Source organism: Phasianus colchicus, chromosome 5 (genome assembly GCF_987193195.1).
Source record: "Phasianus colchicus chromosome 5, bPhaCol1.hap1.1, whole genome shotgun sequence".
Lineage (NCBI taxonomy): Eukaryota > Metazoa > Chordata > Aves > Galliformes > Phasianidae > Phasianus > Phasianus colchicus.
Window position 1 is genome coordinate 23546411 of NC_143440.1, and position 21791 is coordinate 23568201.

The 21791-nt window shown below is 37.7% G+C and overlaps 2 long non-coding RNA genes across 6 annotated transcripts in view; one reads left to right on the top strand and one right to left on the bottom strand.

Annotated features, from left to right (window-relative positions):
* Positions 1 to 21791, top strand: part of LOC116229139 (uncharacterized) — a 171689-nt gene that overhangs the window by 136356 nt on the left and 13542 nt on the right. The window lies entirely within an intron of this gene.
* Positions 4952 to 21791, bottom strand: part of LOC116229141 (uncharacterized) — a 99717-nt gene continuing 82877 nt past the window's right edge. The window contains exons 10-14 of one of the 2 annotated variants that reach the window (XR_016466834.1): positions 19352 to 19460; positions 17855 to 17945; positions 11778 to 11850; positions 10335 to 10458; positions 4952 to 5091 (exon numbers count right to left, since the gene is read on the bottom strand). This is a non-coding gene — a long non-coding RNA (uncharacterized LOC116229141). The remainder of the gene's footprint in view (positions 5092 to 10334; positions 10459 to 11777; positions 11851 to 17854; positions 17946 to 19351; positions 19461 to 21791) is intronic. The other variant, XR_004166956.2, reaches the window with a different exon arrangement.

The window sequence follows — 21791 nt, forward strand, 5'->3', positions numbered from 1 at the left end:
GAGGTCACACTGAAGGTAAGGCAATACATTTCGTTTATCCATATGCAACCACTTCTGCTGATATATTCTGTCTTTGACTTGCTTGCAGTGAACAACCAAGCAGGGCTGAGGAAAACGTACCCATAACAGTTTTCAGTGTGAATCTTAATTTGTACTGATCTAAAAAGAATTTGTTTCAAGCCAGGAACAAGATGTAGAAATGTGATTCTTTACATGGAATGTCTAGGATATTTTTCACTTCTTCTACAGATTAAAGTGTTTGATTCTAAATTTAAATACTTCTGTTTCTTTTTCAAGAATTCTATAACTTCTTTCATATTCTTTCCCCAAACACCCAACATGTAGCCTTTGTACACTACCACAGACTGGTTACAAACTCTCTCTATATCACTTTGTCTAACTGTCTTTGCGAGTCAATACATCCTGTGCAGAATCTGCACTCATGTTAGTGAGCTGAACCATGAGAGCACTGTGAACATTACACTGTGGTGATCCTATGCATCAAATATTGATAAATGGATGTAACTCAGCGTTGCTTGAATTATTCAAAATCAACAGTCCAAAAGAGAGAACTAGGTAAATGAGATCTCTTTCCAAAGGACACTTGAATTTCCTTTATAACTTAGGAAATTAAAGAAATTAGCTTGACACTTAGTAATTCTATCCAAGTCCCATCCTTCTTTTCCTCCAAATTAAGAATTAGGATTCCCACCCATCTTTCCACAGCTGTGTGATACTAGCCTTCTTATTTCAATAACTTCATGATATAATGTGCAGAATAAAATACTGTGTGTATGTATAGCATCAGAGGTTCTCCCAAATCCTTTTAGAGTTTCTGAAACACAGGAATATGTTGTAAAGTAAGTTAAAGAGACAACAAATTTAAATTCTAATTATATAATAAAAGCAAATGTTTTTCTTTAAGTAGTGATTTCAAAAGCCAAAAAAAAAAAAAGATTTCTTTCTTTTATTTGCTTTTTAAAAGTTTACCAAACTGGTTAACTGTAGAAAGCATATTTGTTATGATGCTGAAGCTCAGAAGTTTTAAAATAAATGTTTTGGAAAAACCCCAGATCACGGCATGCCAGGACTAAGGAAGCTGGATTTCCTATAGCTTCATACCCTGCAGTAAATTAAGTTTGAAATTTAAGAGGCTCTGAGCAGCCACTACTGGGAGACTTAATGAAGTTTCTGTCATAGGTGGATTGTCTACTGTCTAATTAGAGGTCACTACATCTTTGCTGTCAGTCATCATACTCTCATGATATTTTTAGGATCCTAATTACCTTTCAGTCATCTAATCTTTTAGAAATCAGCCTGTGGGTTCCAAAGTCATTGAACAAAGGTTCCACACAGCTTGATGGCATGAGCTTTTTTTTTCAGTCAAAAAAGACTGAAAATCATGTCACTGTTTGAGGGAGTGGCACGTTGCCACCATATCCTGTCAGCTCCATTTATGACTAGAACAGAATACCGTCCAGTGACACACTCAACTCAGCCTGGTTGAACAATAGTGAACTGCAGTTGACTATACAGAGGTTAAAAGTTAAGCGTTTTTGTTTTTGTTTTTTGTCTTAGTGAAGAAGCAGGTGCTGCCAGACTCCTTCAGGAAAGGCAAATGGTACAGGTGGTGCCTCAGTAGCAGAGATGAACACATGTGGAACATATTAATTCATCAATAAACAGAAAGTAGAAACAGGTTTTAAAACAAACTTTTATTTGTGCTCAGTGAAATCAAATTTTTAGTTTGGAATAGGAATGTTGCAAAATTCTTCTTCCCCTTTTTTGAGTTCTGGATAAAGGAAGACTACATGAGCATAAAACTGTGAGTTATTTTTTCATTACTTTCTATTATCAAGCTTGTATGATTGGGTAGCAATCCAATATGAAGCATGCAGGCTATGGATAATTCAGAGTGATTCTGTACTGAAAACTGCTTGTTGCCTCTCATGTGGTCCTGTGAATTGCTTAGAAAGAATATATAGTTTCAATCAGAAAACTGCTTTGTAAAATGTTCCCTACTTGGATTATTATCCAATCAGATGTTACAAAATCTAGGATACTCATCAATAAATACATTGTGATTACACTTAATATAGGGCAATTATGCTGTAAGTAAAATGCTTAGATGTTAGCTAAAAATGGCTAAGTTTTTCCCTGTAAAGAAAAGAATTGTGTGTAACCAGTTTAATGGGAGTCTGAATGCTCTTATAGTGTGCTTGCACTGTAGCAATAGTTGAAAGCTCTAATAAAGATTATTGTTCCACTAATAACTGTCAGGCTCCAAAATAAAGGAATGTCTCATGCCTGAAGAGATTGAGGTCTAGCAATGAGATAGGAAAACAGTTTTGACTGCAAAAGAAAGAGAGCTGAGGGGAAGAATTTTCTACAAATTATACAGTGTACAAATTTGTGTTTGGTAACTATTAGCCTTCTAAGAAAAACACAGAATTATGTCTATGACCATCTCCAGCTTAGATGGAGGATGATTGATTGTGTGTGTGTGTGTGCATAAATTTATATTAAATTTATGAATAACAAGTGTTTCTCCAAGAGAAAAGGAGCGTAATTCTCTAGCAAAGACTAACCTTTTTAACTCACTGTTGCTATCTACCCTTTAGATAGGATGATTTAAAAAGAAATAAAACATCCCCAGTAAGTAGTAGTGATGACCCAGATCATTCAGCGTTTTCCCCTACTTACAAACACTGCAGGGCAGAAGATGTTTTTTTAATTCAACAGCAAAATTTCACTATGCCATGTGAATTTAAGGTATGCTTTAATATGAAGAGAAGCTAAGCTAAGGAGGAATATGGTTGAAGGATTTCTTATGATTGTGGCTTTTCTTGCAGCTGCTTTTGATGAACTACCTGACCTTTCCCCAAGCCTACTGTGGTTCTAAGGAAGTCTAGCACAGGCAATAGTAGGCCAAGTCTTTAAAGAAGGGATGACTGTCCTTAGAACTTAGAAATCTAAATACAGTTCAGAAAAATGTATGAAGTACCTGGAAATGTGTGACACGCTCTGATTTTTGAAAAGCTGAAGGAAACAGCCTCGTATGTGTTTTAAATGGATTTCTTTGCACAGTGGTTTTAATGCCACCAATATGGGATTTATTCTGTCCTATTTTTAGAAATCTTTAAAGGTCAGTTTGTGGTAAAGGTGGTTAAGAAATTCAGGGGAAGCACTGGACAGCTATATATCTATCCACAAACTCCACTTGAGTTTGTGAGTGTTGAGTTGATTTATAAATGACACTGTATCCTGGCTTCTCTTTGGACATTTCTCCCTGCTGAACTGTGTGGTGCTAGCTAAAACATGGAGTTTGCTTTCCTGGCCTTGACTAACAAGCTGGCTGCAGCCAAGGAATAGTTAGGATTTTAGGTGGCCTGCTGCCAAGCAAAAACACTGACTGACTTGAGCCAGGGCTGGAACTTTAACAGAAGGGCAACTTCAATAACAGGCATTTAGGTGAAATTAGAAAGTTTGCACAGGTGAATGAAAAAAGTTGTAAAGGAATGGAAGGACTGACTGCTGAATAGAAGCTGAAAGGAGGTTACTGTTGACTATTTTTGTAACTCTGATTATATCTTATGTGGTGATTAAGAGTGAAAAAATGATTTATTTTAGGTGTCTCATTGAGAATATTGTCCAGAATATTCTCAATGTAGCTGCTGCAACATTTTAAATTGTTGAGAAGCTAAGCACCCGGATCTGGAACTTTGGGGAGTGTGAAGTTACTCCTGAATAGACTCTGGAAGAATAGCACTGCTATGTGAACGTGGGCTGTCAGATTGTAGAGTCTTAGTTTTCAGGAAGGGGTACAAATGAGAATAACCGAATCTCAAAAGCCTGATTAGAAGTGCAGAGCCTGTGAGATAGATTTAGAGTCTGGTCATTCCTTGTAGTTCAGGGGCCTGAGATATCCAGAGAACAGAATTTTTTTCTTAAGTCTGATAAGCATCTCGGTAGGGTGCTTGCCAGTATTGTATAAATTGTGTTACTGAGTTTCATTTGTGCAATGTTGTCTCTTAATTTTGCTCTCCGTAAGAAAGGATCTTTTTTTACCCCTAAATAAGCAAATATTCTGTTTCCATGTGCGCAAAGAATGTGTTTTCTTGCAGTTCTGGTAATAAGCTTGCTTAAAAAGTAGCTACCTATGATATCTTTATTGTATATATAAAGGAATGGATTACAGAAGGTACGCCTTGTACAAAGACTGCAGTTACACATACTGTCCCTCTTCTAGACCGAGCAGCCATTTCACTCTGTAGAATAGGGTACTGATGGCAATAAACTGTGATACTGAAGCATTTTCCTTTGTCTATTTACTACTAATTAAATAACTATAGTTACTAAAATTCATAGTTAGTAACATTTGCAGGTTTTTTTTCTTACCTTTCCTGTTCATCTGTAAGTGAAAATAAAAAAAGAGATGAAAATCTGAAGTGTAAGGTTAAGTTCCTGGAATTTATGACCTTGTAAATAACTTTCGGAAGAACCTTCCAAAATAGCCGCTGAGTTGACTTGTTTGCTTTGTTTGCTTCTTTTGTTTGTTTATTCAGTTGTCTGTATTTCTGTCTTATGAATTTATCTGACACACTTATACCTGAAAATCAAAACTGCCAATTTGAAATTTTCTTTATAGATCATGAGCAGTTTGCACATGAAATGTAAAGATTGGTTTTGAATCTATTTGCTTATTACAACATAAGCAGCAGATTAACTGTTGTTGCTGTTATTGGTTCAGTGTGTAAGAATACAATATTCTCATTTTCATGAAAGAAGCACTGGAGGAAAGAGATTGAGCTTTTTCTGTTTCTTTGCCTCTGCTTGATTATTTGGGAAAGCTTTCTCTAAATCTCTGACATTGATGGGAACCATTTGAGAAGTTCCCCTTAGCCAAGCCAAGTCTGGGCTCACAAGCACAATTCCATTATTTCAGCTGGATTTTATTACTGCAAGCAGCTTAACCAGCTGCATAGCAGGAATGTTTAACCAGGAACAAGACAAACTTCCATAAGCTGCTTAATTCTGACTTGGGACTTTTCCTCCAAATCAATTGATATTGAAATAATTACTTCTCAGAATCTGTAGAGGAAAAGAACGTAAAAAGAAAATTAAAATCTAATGAAATGAGTAGAAAGCAGTGTCTGAGTAGATATATCTTAAGCCTTAGTAAATTTTCAAAGGTTATGTTATTCATTTTGTCTCTGGAAATCTTTATGCTTTTCTCCCCTCCTCTTGTACTCTTAACCTTTTCCTGTTACTTAAAAAACTCATGATAAAAATTCTCTCTATATATATTATATAGCTGTATGTAATTTATACATATTTTTTTATTTCATATATATGTACATATACACAAAATTTTTTTAATACATATAAAGAAATCTTGACCTCCCATAGTTAATAGTTTTACTCTGGCAGAGTCAATGTCTTGAACAGGAGAACACTATTGTTGTTCTTCTAAATCCAGGGATCTTTATTTTAGTGTTTGCAACCAAATTTTGTCATATTCAACTGCTCTGCTTCCTCTAATTTGCTCTTTATAAACTATGTAGTACTTTTCTTCACTACTCAACTGCAGGATTGCATTTCAAATGTGGCAAATGAAATAGTTCTTGTTTAGTAGGAGATAATCTATTTTAGTAATTTTATACTAGTTTAAAAGCTAACTTTGATGGAATTATAATGTTGAGGTTTATTGTATTATCAACATTGGGAATTATAATACTCAGGGAGCTGAATTCCTGATATGGCAGGAAGGGGTAAGAAAAAGGCTCTGTTAAGAGTGCTTATTTGTAGTGTGAGTAAAAAAAAAAAAAAAAAAAAAAAAAAAAAAAAAAGTTTTTCTTTGTCTTAGGGATGAGCAGTTTATGTTTAAAGTATTGGTATTTGTTTTGAAGGAAATGGGAGTATGGGAACTTACTTTTGGAGTTTGTTAGGTATCTAGGTTGAAGGCACTTATTGAAACTCAAGTCATGGAAAATAAAGTTCTAAACAGTTTTGGGAGAGGTACACAGAGAGAGGAGGGCTTTATCTTGTGGCCATTGTGTTCAAAAGCATTTTTCTAAAGTGAAACAGTTAATCACTAAATCAACAAAAAGGAGTACTGCATGTGTGTGCTCTCCAAGCTTCTTTTCCTTCTATTGAGGTTTGTGTCTGGTCACCCCCAGTGCATTTCCTTCCCTGAGAATTTGCCACTTCTTTCCTTGAGCCCATGTAAACATTTTTGCATCCAGAGTCAGCCTACTCTGCATCTTTCTTTTTGTTTTGAAGAGGGTTCGCTCTGGCTCTGTTTACTGGTCTTCTTTGGAAAGACCATCTGTCCCTACTCATGCATGCCATGTCAATCATGATTTTGTAGACCTGGCACAATCCCTACAGATCTCTGCCAAAAGCTGATATGTTTTGCCTACCTTTGTTCCTCATCAGGAACTCCGTGCTTTTGATAATCCCTATTGCCCTATTAAGAGGAAAAATCTCCCTACTGTAAGGGTGGTCAACACTGGAACAGGCTTTCTAGATGCCCTATGCTTGACAGTGTTCAAGAGGCATTTGGACAATACCCTTATCAAGTTGTATGAACTTTTGTTTAGCTCTGAAGTTGTCAGGCAGTTGGACTTTATGTTTTTTGAAGATCTCTTCCAATCAAACTATTCCATTCTATTCTGGATGTTTTTGTTTTTCTGATAGCAGATCATTGTCGAGACATTTAGCAATGCACAGTGCTCAAAATATAAGGGATTTATATAGTGACACAATGCTGTGTTCTGCTCTCCATTCTTTCCCTAACTCCACATGCTTGCTTTTTTGTGTATTTGTTTTGGTTCGTTGTTTTTGTTTGTCTTGTTTTTTTTTAAACTGTTATTGAGAACTGACTTTGTGGAACCAACTACTGGTGATGTTCAGCTTGGAGCCATTATTTCTTGTATAAATCTAGGAATTCTTTTTTCCTCATGCTCACTGCTTTATTTCTGCATTGTTTCACCTGCTATTTTATTGAGGAGTCTTGAAAGGTTTCATAGTAGCTTTTCCCAGTCCAGTCTTATCTTTATTCCCTTGAACATACACTGTATCACAGGCAAACATACTTGCCTTACCACATACACCTTTTTCAGCAGTTGAAACCCAGTGGATTTCACAATTCTGTTCCTGGCATTGGAAGCCAGCCCTCCCCTCTTTCACCTTCAATCCTTTAGCCAATTGTTTACCTATTCCTGGAAGTTCTTTCCTAACCCATTGCTGCTTGGCTTTCTTAGAAGCCTTTGGTGTGGGAGTTTGTAAAATAAATAAATTAATTAAATAAATTAAATTTTAAAAAAATTTAATATATAAAATATTTTGTTATTCATACTGGTTTCTTCAAATAATTTGAAGGACAAGACTTCCTTGTGCAGAGTCTATACTGCTATCTGTCTGGTACACAGATGTAAACAATTTGTATTTTTGTAGTTGCCTTCTAATTCTATCTCATGGAAGTTATTTTCTATTTCTTATTTGATTTTCAGCCTCTGACTTGTCATTTACATGAAGTTAAAGAATGTTCATATTTGAATACCATAAATCGTTATACTAAACTGTGTGTTCTTCCACACTCATGTGTTTTTCTGTCACTCATCAATCTAAATTTTCGCTCACAATCTTTGCTTAAAGTGCCAGCATCTCAGACATCTTAAAGCTCAGATGAAGTCTGTCCGTCTTGTGCAGGCTTTTTCCAGATGTGTACCTAAAATTTTTACAAGTCGAAGAAAATAGAATTTGGGAGTTTTGTGCTTGAGGTATCACAATCCATATGAAATAGGCGTGTCCAGGGAAAAGACACAGTTTAATCAGAGACTTTTAGAAGATATGTTTTCTGTAGTGTTAGAAAAAGACAAGCTCTTGACACAGTAGAAAGCATTTGAAATTGAAGTTGCGTTAAATGTTTTGCTGAAGAGTTCTCATACTGCAGAAACATCTTCAATTCTATCATTTGTGTAGGGAGAGCATCAGATTTTTTTTCCTCTAAAATAGGGTTACTGTCTACCAACAAATTATTCCAACTTTTGCTTCTGAATATTCAAAATATTACTGTGCTGAACAGCTGATGGGGTTAGTAACACATTGCAAAAAAAGTCAGTCTCATAGAGTCCTGCTCCCTTCATATAGCTGTTATGAAGAAGCCTGTATAATAGGAAACTTAGATAATATGCAGGGTAACTAAAGCAGTGACTGTGAAGGAGAATGTGGCATGGCATCCCCCTAGGCCATGGAGCGCTCCATTAGCTGCAATAGCTCCTAACTTCTATTTAATGGGCAGCTAGCAGAAAATAAAATTACTTCAGGCAGCTGAGAATCTTATTCTGTATTAGTTATGTTTCCAGTCTGGGGTGAAGAATAGGCTGAACTAACCCTATTCCTACTTGGGGAAGAATGGTTAAGGTGAAACAAAGATGAGGAAAAGGTCTTTTTCACAAGGTTTCTTTTGTAGGTTGGGTGCGTTATTGGGTTAGGGTTTTATTTTGGGCAGGAAGTGTTGCTGATAGTACAAGTAATATGTAGATCACCTGTAGCTGATTCTAGACGCACCATTTTATGCTATCCATGAGTGCCTTATTGATCAAAATGACAATTCCTGGTTTGAGGAACTCAGACTTATAGAAAGTAGAAGGTAACAGAAGATCATTTTGTAAAGGAGCACTTTACACCCTGGAAGCTAGCTGAGTTCACTATAGTGCGCTGATATCTTCTAGGGGAATGAGAACATAGATCATGTATGCAAGAAAATGATGGGATTAACAGGGTAGATCTCAAATGAGGAAATCTGATCATAGCGCCGAGTTTAGTTGGAGGCCTGTAACAAGCAGTGAACATCCAGGGGTGCATCTGGTCTTGTTCAACATCTTCATCAATGACCTGGATGGACGAATACAGTCCACCCTCAGCAAGTTTGCTGATAATACAAAGCTGATTGAGTGGCTGTGCTGCCACAGATTTTGCATGGGAGATGTGATCCTAGATAGACCTCAAAATTTTACTGAATCAATATAAAATCTCTGGAGATATTGTTGATCCAATGATCAATGTCAGGATTGAATCCATAGCAAGCAATTGCAGTGTGCAATTATGTTCTATGTGATGAATTTTCATTCTAAATAGAGTGGATTGAGTGGTTGTGTGCAAAGTTGAAATTCCATTTGCAGATGAGAATTGGAAAAATTCTGAAATGAGAGTTAGTAGAAAATCAAAAACAGGTATTTATATGTTGGGAATGTTGAAAAGAAACAAGTAGCTAACTGCAATTTCAAAGTATTTTAAGGGCCTGTCTATGAGGACATATGGAGGGGAAGATGAGAAGAGCTTTATATCCAAAAGCTATCTGTAGAAAATAACTAGAAGACAAGTGAGATGAAAAATACATACTATGATGAGAAATTTTTTTTTGATTTCTCACTGATTCTCTTCTAAACCATAATTTGTCCATAGGCAATGAATATCTAGCAAATGGCCAACTCTATAGCAATAACAATAACTAGCGCAAATTTTTACTTTTAAACCATTGCCACAACAGCTATAAGGCAGTACTACCTGATTATTTTATTCTTTTGCCTTACCAATTTCCATTTGAATAATTTTCTTTGGTGCATTAATTGCAGTACGTTGTACATCATGCTATTCTTGCAATGCCTAACCTGTTGTTGTAGTTAAAATGTACTTCTGTATGTAGCTGGAATGAGACTGGCTCTCTGTCACACCTTTTGAAATTGGTGGGTTTTCTTATTTGATGGAACTTTGACTATTTTGTTTGGAGAGGACTATTATTACTTTTTTTTTTTTCTTTTTTTCCCAGTACCAAAATAACTTTAGTAGAATTCTGCAACATGATTTCATTTTCTAACTAGTGTTGCCTTCTAATGCTGATCTTAGCATTTAATTATGCCTGCAGAAAAAGATTTTTCCCTTCTGTGTCCTAAACACTGTACAGTGATGTGCTGTATGACCAGTCAGATAAAGGCCAGCTGAGAATTCTTTGAACTGAAACAAAAGGAGCAGACATAGGAAATGATGGTTCAATAAGAAATTAATTTACTGTCTTCTGATAAAGTTTATCTCATTATTTTCCTCCAAGGAAAATACAGAACCCTGATGGCCATGATACTACTCTCTCAGTTTGCTGTGAATGCACAGAACTCAATGCCAGTGAAAACAGTTGTTGTACAAAGATTGGCTGTTGCATATCTCTAATTTTCTGTGAGAATAGGGACACAGCATAGTAGTTCACAGCATCTCACAGAGGGAATTCATGTAAGACATCCTAACTGGAGACAGCACTCCAAATATGGTCTTACCAGTGCTGAGTGGAGGTTGACCTTCATCAACCTGCTGGCAAAGTTATGTTGAATGCAGCCCAGGATACTGTTTCCTCTTCTTGCAGCTGAACAATCTCCTTTCCCATCTTCTAAACAAGGGATGCTTGAATATGAAAGAGAAAATTGCAGTACTATATAGCGCTTGCTCTTATGAAGTAAGAAGAATATTTAAGCTGCTGTGTAATTGCCATGTCAGTAATGCTTAACAAGACATGACTTCTGTAATGTCATATTTCCTATTCTGTGCTGAAATTATTTGCTAAAAGAAAAAAAGAAAATGTGACAAAATATGCTAAAAGGACATTTCTTGCCCCTTATTTTCCATTGTTGTTAGTCCCAAAAGAAAAAAATATCACTGAGAGGGAAGAAATATTGATTATTTTTGTCTAAATGTATATAATTTCAATAAAATAACTTCAACTTCATCAAGGTATTGCTTTTCCAACTGACAGGGAAAACACCAGGCGAGGCCTTCAGCACTGCTTATTAAGAAACCAAGAGCCAGGTCTGTGATTACCAAGACCTTGCTCACTAGTACTAGCTGAGGAGATATGCACTCACTCATCCTCTTAAAAGTGGCAGGCAGCCTCCAATGTCTTTGTTATCTCAGAAGTATACATTCTCCTTGGATTCTTTGTGGGATGCCCCAAAATGAAAAATCATCCTGTTTTCTCTTGTTTCTACCCTACATTAAGACTTAACTTGAGGACAGCAGGGTTCTTGGGCCGCTACTATGCTAATATTATGACTGCTAGTCACAGTGGAGATTCAGAAGGTGGATACCAATGTACAAAATTCAAGTACATAGAAGAAAGAAATATAGTCTGTTACTGAAGTGTAGTGTTTAAGGTTTGAGTGCACGCTTTATTTTTGTTGTTTAAATCATACCAAAGAACAGCTGTCCTGAGGCACAATTTTCTTCTGTGATAGGGCTGCCAACTATTTTACTGTCTGCAGTATGGGATGTGCAGTCTCCTTGTTAGTAATGACAGCACTGTTCTTACTATACGATCATATGGGAAAATTATGCAGGCACAATCTGAAGCAGACAGTATCTTGGTACAATGCTGTACTCTACTTCAGTCTCTTAAGCTCTTCCATATGAAATATTATCACTGTATCAACAAAAACAGCTGAGCAAATTTCTTTAAAATGTTATCCTCTAAAAGAAGCTTGCTGAGGGCAGTTAATAGCCAGGAGACTTTGGCTAGATGGTTTGTTACTTTGAGGCAGCATGCAGTGACTAATCCACTGGGCTTTATGGGTCTATTTAAATTAGATATATGCAGGCAGTGCATTATTTATAACCAAAAGCATGAATAATTCAACATGCCCACTCCTAGCAGGTATCCAGCTTGTGCCAGAAGTCAGCAGTAAATGCTTGCTTTCAGAATTAGGAAGACGCTATCAGATAACAGTTACTTTTGCTTGTATGCTCCACTTTGCTCGTTCTCCTTTGCCTTTTGTATCTTCCTGGCTCGGCGCTGCCTTTTATCTGGGGAAGAAGAACAAATGATGTATTCTCTGCATTATTCTCTTCATCTAGAGATGACATGCTATGTTTAAAACAAATTATGTAAATCCTCTTAGGTTCAAAGCATTAATTTCATTTATGTATCATTGTGGATGAGACAGAGGCATAGTCAAGAGAAAGGCCTTAAAGGCAGCATGGCAAGGGGGCAGCTTGAGCTCTGCTGTGCCCTAAGAATAGATGTGGCGACACAGCCCTGTTGAAAAGTGTGTGTGTGGTAGATTCTGTGTGCCCAAGTATTCTGTCTACATAGCTTAGATGGTATCCAAGCCTGAGGATTTGGACATCTGGTGGGGAAGCAGGCTGTGTGTGCAGTGGATGCCGGCTACTCACTGGCCATTGCCAACAAAATATTCTGGCGTTCAGGCCATTGAGTTGTGTAGGAATGCAAGGTACTTCTCAAAGACTGTTGGCTTAAAGCCAGTTTCACTGGGACACGGAACTTCAATTGCTTCCAACGCAAGTTATTTCTCTGCAGATTTTTTGTTCTTTCAGTCCCATCTTACTGATATCTAAAATCCAGAGCCTGCAAAGAAAGAACTAAAACTGCCTCTGGCTGGCTGTCTTCTCAGTGGTCTGAGCTAGGGTCTTCTAATAAGACCCTTGCTCTTCTCTGAAGCTTGGATACCAGGGGAGTTTTTTTATTATTATTATTTTCCTGTCTTAAGTCCAGTGCAAACAATACAATAGACTAATGTGGTATCACCATTTTGAGTCAGAGCTTCTCTGAGTGGGTTTATCATACCATAACTTGTTTCTACCCAATCCCAAAAGTAACCAGTTAATTGCAATTACAAACGCTATATACCATGAACAAGTTGGGGAAACAATAGCAATTCTTGAATATGTGCCAGATTGTTCCACATAAAAACAAATTCAGCTGAGATCTTCAAGTTTGCTGCAGATGAAAACTTATAAAATCCTTAGTTGACTTAATGAATCATGAAAGAAATGCTGGGGTGTTTTGCTCCCTATCTTGTGTGGCTACAGATAATTCATGGTTTTGTGTCTCAATCTGTACATTTGAATAATAACACCTTCCTAATCAAAGCAGCAATTTTGAGGGGAAAAAATGCACCAGAGATGGTAAGGCTCTTGGGTTTGGATGGCAAGTGGAGCTAACTAAACATGATAGATAGCAGTACTTCTCATGCAATAGCTCCAGTGAGATAATTTCTGTAGCCACTGAAAAGCAGCAATTGGGAAGAACAGTCAATTTACAATAGCACGTGGCAACATTACACAAATTTAGATACAAATTAGAATTAAAAATTCTGCAAAGATACTGCACAGAGTTGGTTAGCCAGATTATCGTAATAGTTCTAGATGGAAAATGGCAGGCGTTCAAGATCTTGAGGTGTGGCATAGTCTTTAGCAACATATGATCTTAGTAAACTGTTTGACTAAGTAGTGCTCTTGTGTATTGCTTCAAGACTGAGGAAAAGTAAAAACATGCTGTGTTCAGTCATTCATATGTCTCCAGTCGTCTCTTGAGTCTCTTGAATTTTTTTTTTTTTTTTTTCTCCTCTTCCCTCCTCCTGGAGATCTCATATCAAAACACTGACCTTAGTTAACACAGCTTAACAGGAGAAATCCATCAGGATCACAGAAGGAGTAGAAAGTCTGTACAGGAAAGAAGGTATTCTCTGGCAAAATGGTGATATCTTTAATGTGAATAAGCAATAGTATCTGTTTCAATTTTAAGTAAAATCCAGATAAACTAGTCTGATTTTTTTTTTTTTTTTTTTTTTTAATGATATGTTTTTCCTGTTTTGGCATCTTAATGACTGCTTATAATTCCCTAGTGCGTATTCAGTCAGTCAATGACAGAATCTTATCACAATGTTCCCATTGTTTGTGTCCATCAGAAGAGACAGCTTCAGGGCTCCAAAACAAGGATTAAGCTCACTGTGACAAGAGACGAAAGTTTTGTGGAATCGTGGTATGATCTCTAGATAAAGCATCTTTCTTAATGATGATGTTGGGCTCAGAAGGGAAAATTCCTTCCAGATACAGCAAATGATCAAAGAATTAATGTCAGCTCAGAATGTGTTACCTGAAGCTGAGGTGGAACACAGGTATAAGATGTGTATGATGGGGATAGAACTGTACAGTGTAACATACCACTTTGGTCACAGAATGACCACAGTTGTTATGCTGTTGGTTCTGTTTTACAATTCTCTAGAGCCTGACAAGGGCAAACAATTAGGAGGAGAAATACTAGTCCATTGATGCCTTACATCTGAAATTTCAAATATTGCCTTTCAGATCTTCAAGTTTTTTGAGAGTAGAGGGAACAAACTTTCATTAGACATTGTTAGAAAGTCATGGTGTCCAATCAGAACAGAAACATCTATATCAGATTCTCTGCCCATACAGAATGGTGCTGACTGATGACCTCTGGAAGTAAAATCTCAAGTAACTCCAAAATTAACTTCCATCTGCTGCTTGATACATTTCAAGGTACTCCTAGAAAACATAAATTACAGGACGTGCCCAAATGATGAAGGAATATGGGGCCTAACATGTTGTCTACTTTGTTGCTATTCTCCATAAACTTTGTATCTGCATTGTAGCTAGTGCATAACATTTCCAGCTCATGGGGAAAGGAGAGAGGGCTTTTCTCAAAGCTGTACTGGCAAGATGCTTACTGTTTGAACTCCTACTTCTTATAGGTGCTTGGGCCCCAGCAGCATGCTCTGATGGATTTGTATGTCAATATTGCCACCATAAATCCAGAATAAAGTTTTGAAAAGAAATTGAGAAGGGAAGAAATAGACAGGAAAGAATATGTGTGCATATTTTGTTTGGCTTAGGTTATGTACATTTAGCATTCTCCAATGACTACAGAATGTAATTAATTTTTAAATAATGGCACATTTATTCTCTTAAAATCCTGCCTGCAAAACTGAGGTAATGCTTCTCTGCTTATCTAGGGAACTAAGGCATGATTTCTTTGGATATGAAGAAGAGCCTGTTTTTTAGCATATATGCAGGGCAGACTTCTCAGAATATGAAGCATCTGAAAGGCACTGCAGGGAGAGGTCTGTATTAATCCCATAAAATTCTGTCCACTCTGCCTGCAATTTCTGCCATGCATAACTGGTTAGGTTACAAGCGGAAGTGAGCAAGTTGGAGGTGTGTATGTCTAAATGCAAATGAAAGACAAGGTTTATTTAGATGACTAAGGATTTCAAATGAATGCATTCCATGCGATGGAGGGAAATAACCACTTGATCTGAAAAAGAGAGAATACCTCAAACTGAAGGAAAAATGGAACAAAACTCTCAAAATGGGTTACTGATAGAAAGGAGTTGCACCCTGTGCAACTTTGACTCTCATCAAGGAAATTGCTATGTGGCTTCCAGTTGGCACAAGCCAATTTTTGTATGTGTCCATTAGTGACCCTTGGCTTGCCACAGGGTTTGTATGTGCTCTACTGATTTCATTGCATATGTTGCTTCCTGCATTTGACATTTCTACCTCAGTGGATAAAGGTCCCCAGTATAAATTTTTAAGTGCTGGGGAGCAAGGTTGTCACAGAGAGTTCCCTATTAGGGTATCAGAAAATATCTGGACTGAAGTGCTTTTGGTTGGGAGCCAGAGGACAGCCAGTGTGAACTTAAGTGATGCGCAGAGAGGCTTCTTCTAACAGTCTGCACCTGGATTGATTAGGAGTTACATTAAAGCTCATTCCCGTCTGATAGGTCGTTATGGGATTAGCTGAGGCAATTCTGTTCAATTTCCAGTGAAGAATCTTCCCCAAGAATTAAAAGCAGGCTCAGTAGATGTTCTGTTGGAAAGCGTTGGAGATAGAACTCCTTCAGCCCTAGATATCCCCCATTAGGCCCACCAAAGCAGTGTAAGAAATCTGCAAGAACAGTTTCTGGCACATCTACCTCTGGGATGAATCAAGGGTTTTGTTTCTCAGGGCTACTAGTTTGGCAACTTTTTACGCAGCACTAAATCTACTGAAGGTTGAAGAAAATTGCTAAGCGTAATATTTGGATTTACAGACTCTTTCTTGTAGGACATGTTCCCTTAGAATATCGTTCACACTAAGAAATAAGTTAAATTTTTCAATCCTGCAGCATGTTGAGCATGATCATGTTGTAAAAGATCTTCCTAAACAGGGTGCAGACCAGAATTATACAGAGCTTCTGCTTAAACTTTCTTTACTTGTTCTTCTGATTTCAGTTCCTCTGCCACTGCTCTCCCAATATATATTTGGTCCTTTCATTCCATGCATTTTTTTTTTTTCACCGAACCACTGCTTTCCACTCATTATTAGACTTAAAAACTGGTCTTTCAAGATGTCTCCATCAAACCAGGGCAATGATTTCCCCAGTCTTTCTTTCATCATCCAAACTTTACCTTCGTGTGTGTGTACATGCATGTGGATCTTTCTACAGAGCAAAGTGATTCAACAAAGCTGCTGGAGCTGCTATCTTTACTGACAAGCAGAACTGGGTTGGATACTGTGGGATGAGAAAGCCAGAGATTTGAGATATTCTATCAAACTGAGACTTTGTCTTGTTTGAAGTTTTTGTGTTGAAAACATAAAGCAAAGTATCAGCTGTTGAAGCCAAATATTTCATTTAAGATCTAACTTCTTCAGTTTCAGAGCAGTCACTCTCTACCAAAGAATGAGAATTCCTCATCCTTGAATATATGAAAACACTGTTTAGATAAATATGAAATTGTTTCAGGATGCAAACTGAATGAGAAAAAAAAGTTAACTCAGCCTTTTCCACAGGGAAAACTCAGTTTTATGGAAATGCTTTCTTGTCAATGTTATCAAATCTTAAGCTGTTACATTTTTCCTTATGGAGCTAGTCTTGGACTGGGATAACCATCTTAGATTGTTATGCCTGGATTACAATTCCATTCTGCATCAACCTTGTGGCTGAAGCATGTTAGATATGTTGAAAGAGCACAGCAAGGTATGAAGCAGAGCTACCTATGCTAGGTAACTATCAGCAGCATAGCTGTGCTAGTCTGTCACTACACTTGCACTGTCAGACTGCTTCCAGTAGAATCACAGAATGGTTTGAGTTGGAAGAGACGTGTAAGATCATCTAGTTCCAACCCTCTGCTACAAGCACGGACACCTCTCTCTAGACAAGGTTGCTCACAGCCCCATCCAGCCTGGTCTTGAATGCCGCCAGGGAGGGGGCATCCACAACCTCTCTGGGCAATCATTTCCAGTGTCTCACCCCCTCAAAGTAAAGAATTTATTCCTAATATCTAGTCTAAGACTACCGTCTTCCCCTCTTCCTGTTGCAACAAGCCCTTATAAAAAAAATTTCCCCAGCTTTCCTGTAGGCCCCCTTCAGGTGCTGGAAGGCCACTGTAGGGATTCCCCCTGGAGCCTTCTCTTCTCCAGGCTGCAGAGCCCCAGCTCTCTCAGCTTATACCTGTAGAGGAGGTGCTGCAGCCCTCTGATCATCTTCATGGCCCTCATCTGGACCCGCTCCAGCAGTTCCATGTCCTTGTGTTGGAAGCCCTCAACACTATCCTAGCTAGGTTCTCACTTCTCCTGGCTTTATTGAGTACTCAGTAGATCCTTCGCACAGTGGAACATAGCTGAATTGTAGAATTGTTTGGTTGCAGGTATGAGGAAAATCTGAACTGAAATTAAATGCAGCTCTGGCTTCTCTTGTTTGAACTGTTATTCTGTTCATCCTACTTTGAATTTCTTGATCTGTGCCAGACAGAACAGAAAATTCTCTTCCATTGTACTGCAAAGTACTTTATGTTCACAATACGATACCAATTACTCTTAGTGAGATAAACATAATTTTAAATGAAGAATTACTGTCTAACTCTGCAGTAAGTGCTGAGGAACCACCACCTAGGAGACAGCAAGGATCAACCAAATCAACAAGGATTGAGTTTATTACTTACAAACAGCTAGTGAGAAATTAGTCTTTTGCTACAGAAGAAGAGTCATATAGAAGTATCTCACCAGGGAATCCTTCAAGAAGCAAAATGCAGCAGAACAGTGGCCACTGCCACATCCAGTAAGGTTTGTCATGTCAGAGTGGACCAGAGGTAGCCTGCAGAGGAATATTTTTCTGCTTTGACTTGGATTTACAGCAGAGTCCTAAAGTGTGGTGATTTCACATATTTATCTAAAACAGACTACAACTAGTAGTAAGTAAGCACTGCACAGTGGGCTCACTGAATGTTTATGAAGACCAAACAGTGGATGTTAGCACAGTGAGGAGATAGGTGGTCTGTTTCAGCAATAGCAAGTGGGTCACCTTTGCTTGTGCAGATTTTTCAGTGCAGTATGCAGGCTCTTGTTCATCACTGGCAAAAATGCATTGCTAATGGTGGTGACTATGTTGAAAAATAGTGTTATTGTGCTTTTTGTGTCTGTTGCAGTTTCCATGGAAAAAAATGGGAGGAATCACCTTCAGAGTGGCCTACATAATTATGATGCCTATTTCTCTGCAGTAAGAGCACTTCCATACTCTGGTGTCTGTGGGTTTGCAGGGATTTTTTCTCTCTATTTTTTTATCTTTCTTTTTAAAATTATGACACCCAGCAACTTCTGGCTGTGCACATTGAGTTGTCTGGCAGAATCTCTGTATTCTGGCATTGTGTTTCTCTACATGAAATAATGTGGGAGGATAAGGCTAAAGGGGAAAAATAATAACTTTAAGACCTTTTGAGAGCTGATGTACAAATTCTAGGACATGTTTTCTAATTCCCTTTCTCTTCAGGCCTTCTGCTTCACCCATGTTCTGTTCTACTGGTATAAAGACACACTGATATAAAATCAAAATGGGCCAAACTGAGGTTCTCCAGCCTGTAAGCCAAGCCTCTTGGCTTAAAGGAATTTTTGATACAGAGAAGTTGGTTCTTGCCCTTAAAGCCCTTGTAATAATCTGAATACCTGCAGCTCACTGATACCTTATACAGCTGTTCCACTGAAGTTAATTTTTTATATATTGGGACAAATAACACAACAGCTTGTGCTCAAAGGGATACCCACAGGATGTTGTACAACGTGCTCAGCATCTTGTAGGTTAGTAAGTGCTGGTTACTGACACTGGATTGAAATGACTGAAGATCGGTGTTGACAGGGTTATTAACTCAGAAACATATAACCTGTCTTTCTCTGGTAGCACACTCTACTTGGACCAAAATCTGCAGAGAAGCAGATGAGGGAGAGGGTAGGGTGAAGCAAGAAGGGGTGTAGACTGGGAAAATAACTGGCTTTTCTCTTTGTTTTGTTTTGTTGTTTCCTGTCCCTTTGCTTGCTTCCCAGGCTTTATTCTTGGTACCAGAGAGAACACACAAAGCTCCATATAAAGGCTTATGTAACAAACATGCTTTCTTTATCACATTCCTTTAATCATTTTAACCTGTGGCTCAGAGTGAGTCAAAGTGATGTTTTGTTGCTATGACCTGTCAATTTTCTCATGGGTTTCTGTACGGATGCTACATATTGTACCTTTGTCCTTCTTCAACTCAAGCCCTGGTAATGGCGATGATAGAAATGCCAGTACTGCCTCAACATGTCACTTCACATTGGTCTTCTGAGACAGGAAGTCCACTTGTTTCTAGAAAGGCAAAATAATTTGTGTCAGTTAGTTAAAATGGCACACTGCTGATTCAGGCATTGAGCTCTAAAGGAGCACTTTGTCCCAGCTCTGTAATGGCCTGTCTCTTGTCATCCCTGGGGGGCAACTGGGATAAGTTCCTGGAGGAAAAGGTCAGAGAAATCAAGAAGATTATTATCATCAGTCTGAATCAAAACTGATGCTGGAAATATATGATCTGAATATAGCTTTCAGTAACTGGAGGGGAAGAAAGCACCTGTCTCAGTATAGAGGTGGATACATATTTTAGGATTATAATGTTACTCAAAGTGTTAAGCTCGGGGTGGACTACAGATTCTGCCTATGTCCATGTCTCTGGAAAAGAAGGACTTAATAGATTGTGCGCTGAAATTGGTCAGAGGTTTCTTAATTCATTTTTAAGACTGAGAGAGGAAAAGTTTACCAAAAATAAAGGAAAGAGAGAAATGCTAAGTGGCCAGTGCAAGAGCTTACAACAAAATAATTTTGAGAGGCAGCCGTTAATACAAGAAAAGGTGATTCAAAGAGGTCAAGCAGAATGAGTTTTTGAAGGATTTTTCTATGATTTTTGGACAGTGGATAGTTTTAAGTGGCTTCTGAAAAAAGTATGTAGGTCAAGATGTGTGGGATGGTGAATCTTGATGCATACTTTATCATAGGACTAAAGGAGTAGGTGCAGAATTTTGTCTGCACTTTAAATCTACTTGGTTATAAGAATTGATCTGGTTGGCCATCAGAAAGCTGAAGAGCTCAGATTAGGAGAAAGTCAAAGGGTAGAGACAGAGTTCATTCCTTCTGGGTCTAAATAACAGCTAAGCTATCCAGGCAAGCGTACTCAATTTTGTACAGAAATTGATCATAGGATTTTATGGAGATTAGGAATATTCACAATAACATTCCTTCTGACCACTTGACATTAAACAAATTTCTCCAGATGAAAACTGCAGCCACAAATTGGATGAAGGACTCAAATATAGCTCTACATCTTACAACCTCCTCTTCCTATTTACTTTAAATCATTGTAAGTCGTAGAATCATAGAATGGCGTGGGTTGAAAAGGACCATAATGATCATCTATTTTCAACCCCCTAAGAAGCTGAAATTAGTCTCACAATTTAGTTTTCTTGCTAACTACCAAATTAAAAAACAAAAACCTTCAATTTTGAGTGCTATTTTTGCTCAATATTTTCTTAAATTTGATATTTTCAAAGCATCTATATGGAACTTCTTAGCAATTGCAGAGAATATAGTTATTGAGTCACACTTCTGACTTTTCTATATAAAACAAAAAATGGAAGGCATGGAGCAGGTTTCTATGTGAATTTATATACCTTTTTTCTTTGATAATCATGAACTATGGCCAGTTAGGAAAATGGGGGCTTTGATAGTGGAATCGGAATTTCATTGCAGAATCTTGCAAAAGCGTAGTGAAACAGAGTAATCAGTTCAGTTAAAAAGCCTGACCTCTTGCTCAAATTTGCAAAACACATCCTGAATAGAATTATTATTTTTTTTATATTTGTAGTTCTGTGCTTTCTATGCCAACACCATTACTTTGGAATTTTACTTATATTTAAGTAAAGTCTGGATATATCTGGGATCAGAAAATCTAAAATGTCATCAGAAAGTATGAGGTTGGGAAAATTTTGCAATGTCTTGACAGAGTTACGTACAAGGACTGCTTGTATGTAAAGTAACGTCTTCTCTTTTATTATGTTGGCCCATGATATCAGATGCAGATGTTGTGGTATGGCAATAGAGGCTGAACTTTCTCGAAAATATTGTTATTATCTGTTTCACAACAACAATATACAGCAAAGGAAGTCTGACAAAATGGTGTCTGACATAGTAGAGTATGGGAAGCAAAGGTGTTGAATTGAACTACTCCATGTGGAAAAAAGTTGCACCCACTGACATTCACTGATGCTTGCTGAATGTTGTTGGAGACCAAACAATGGATGTAAGCACAGGAGGGTAATGGGTGGTGCGTGGTGATTGCTGAGTACCTTAGCAAAACAAGGCTAGTGCTAGGCAGCCTCCCAGGTCCTAGCACTAGCATCCATGTAAAAGAAGACAGAGAGGTCTTCCACATGAATACACTAAACTTGCCAAGAGCTGTTGGAAGTGGCACTGCTGTCTGCCTTCTCTTAATTCAAGAAATACCTATGGGAGGATGTTGTGTGCACTACAGCAGAAAGGAATGTTAAGCTAGGTTTTCTCCCTAGTAATTGCAGTGACTTATTACATTATTCAATCATTTCCTTGAGACAAAGAACCTAATATTGCTTTTAAGAGGGGAGAGGGACACAGAGT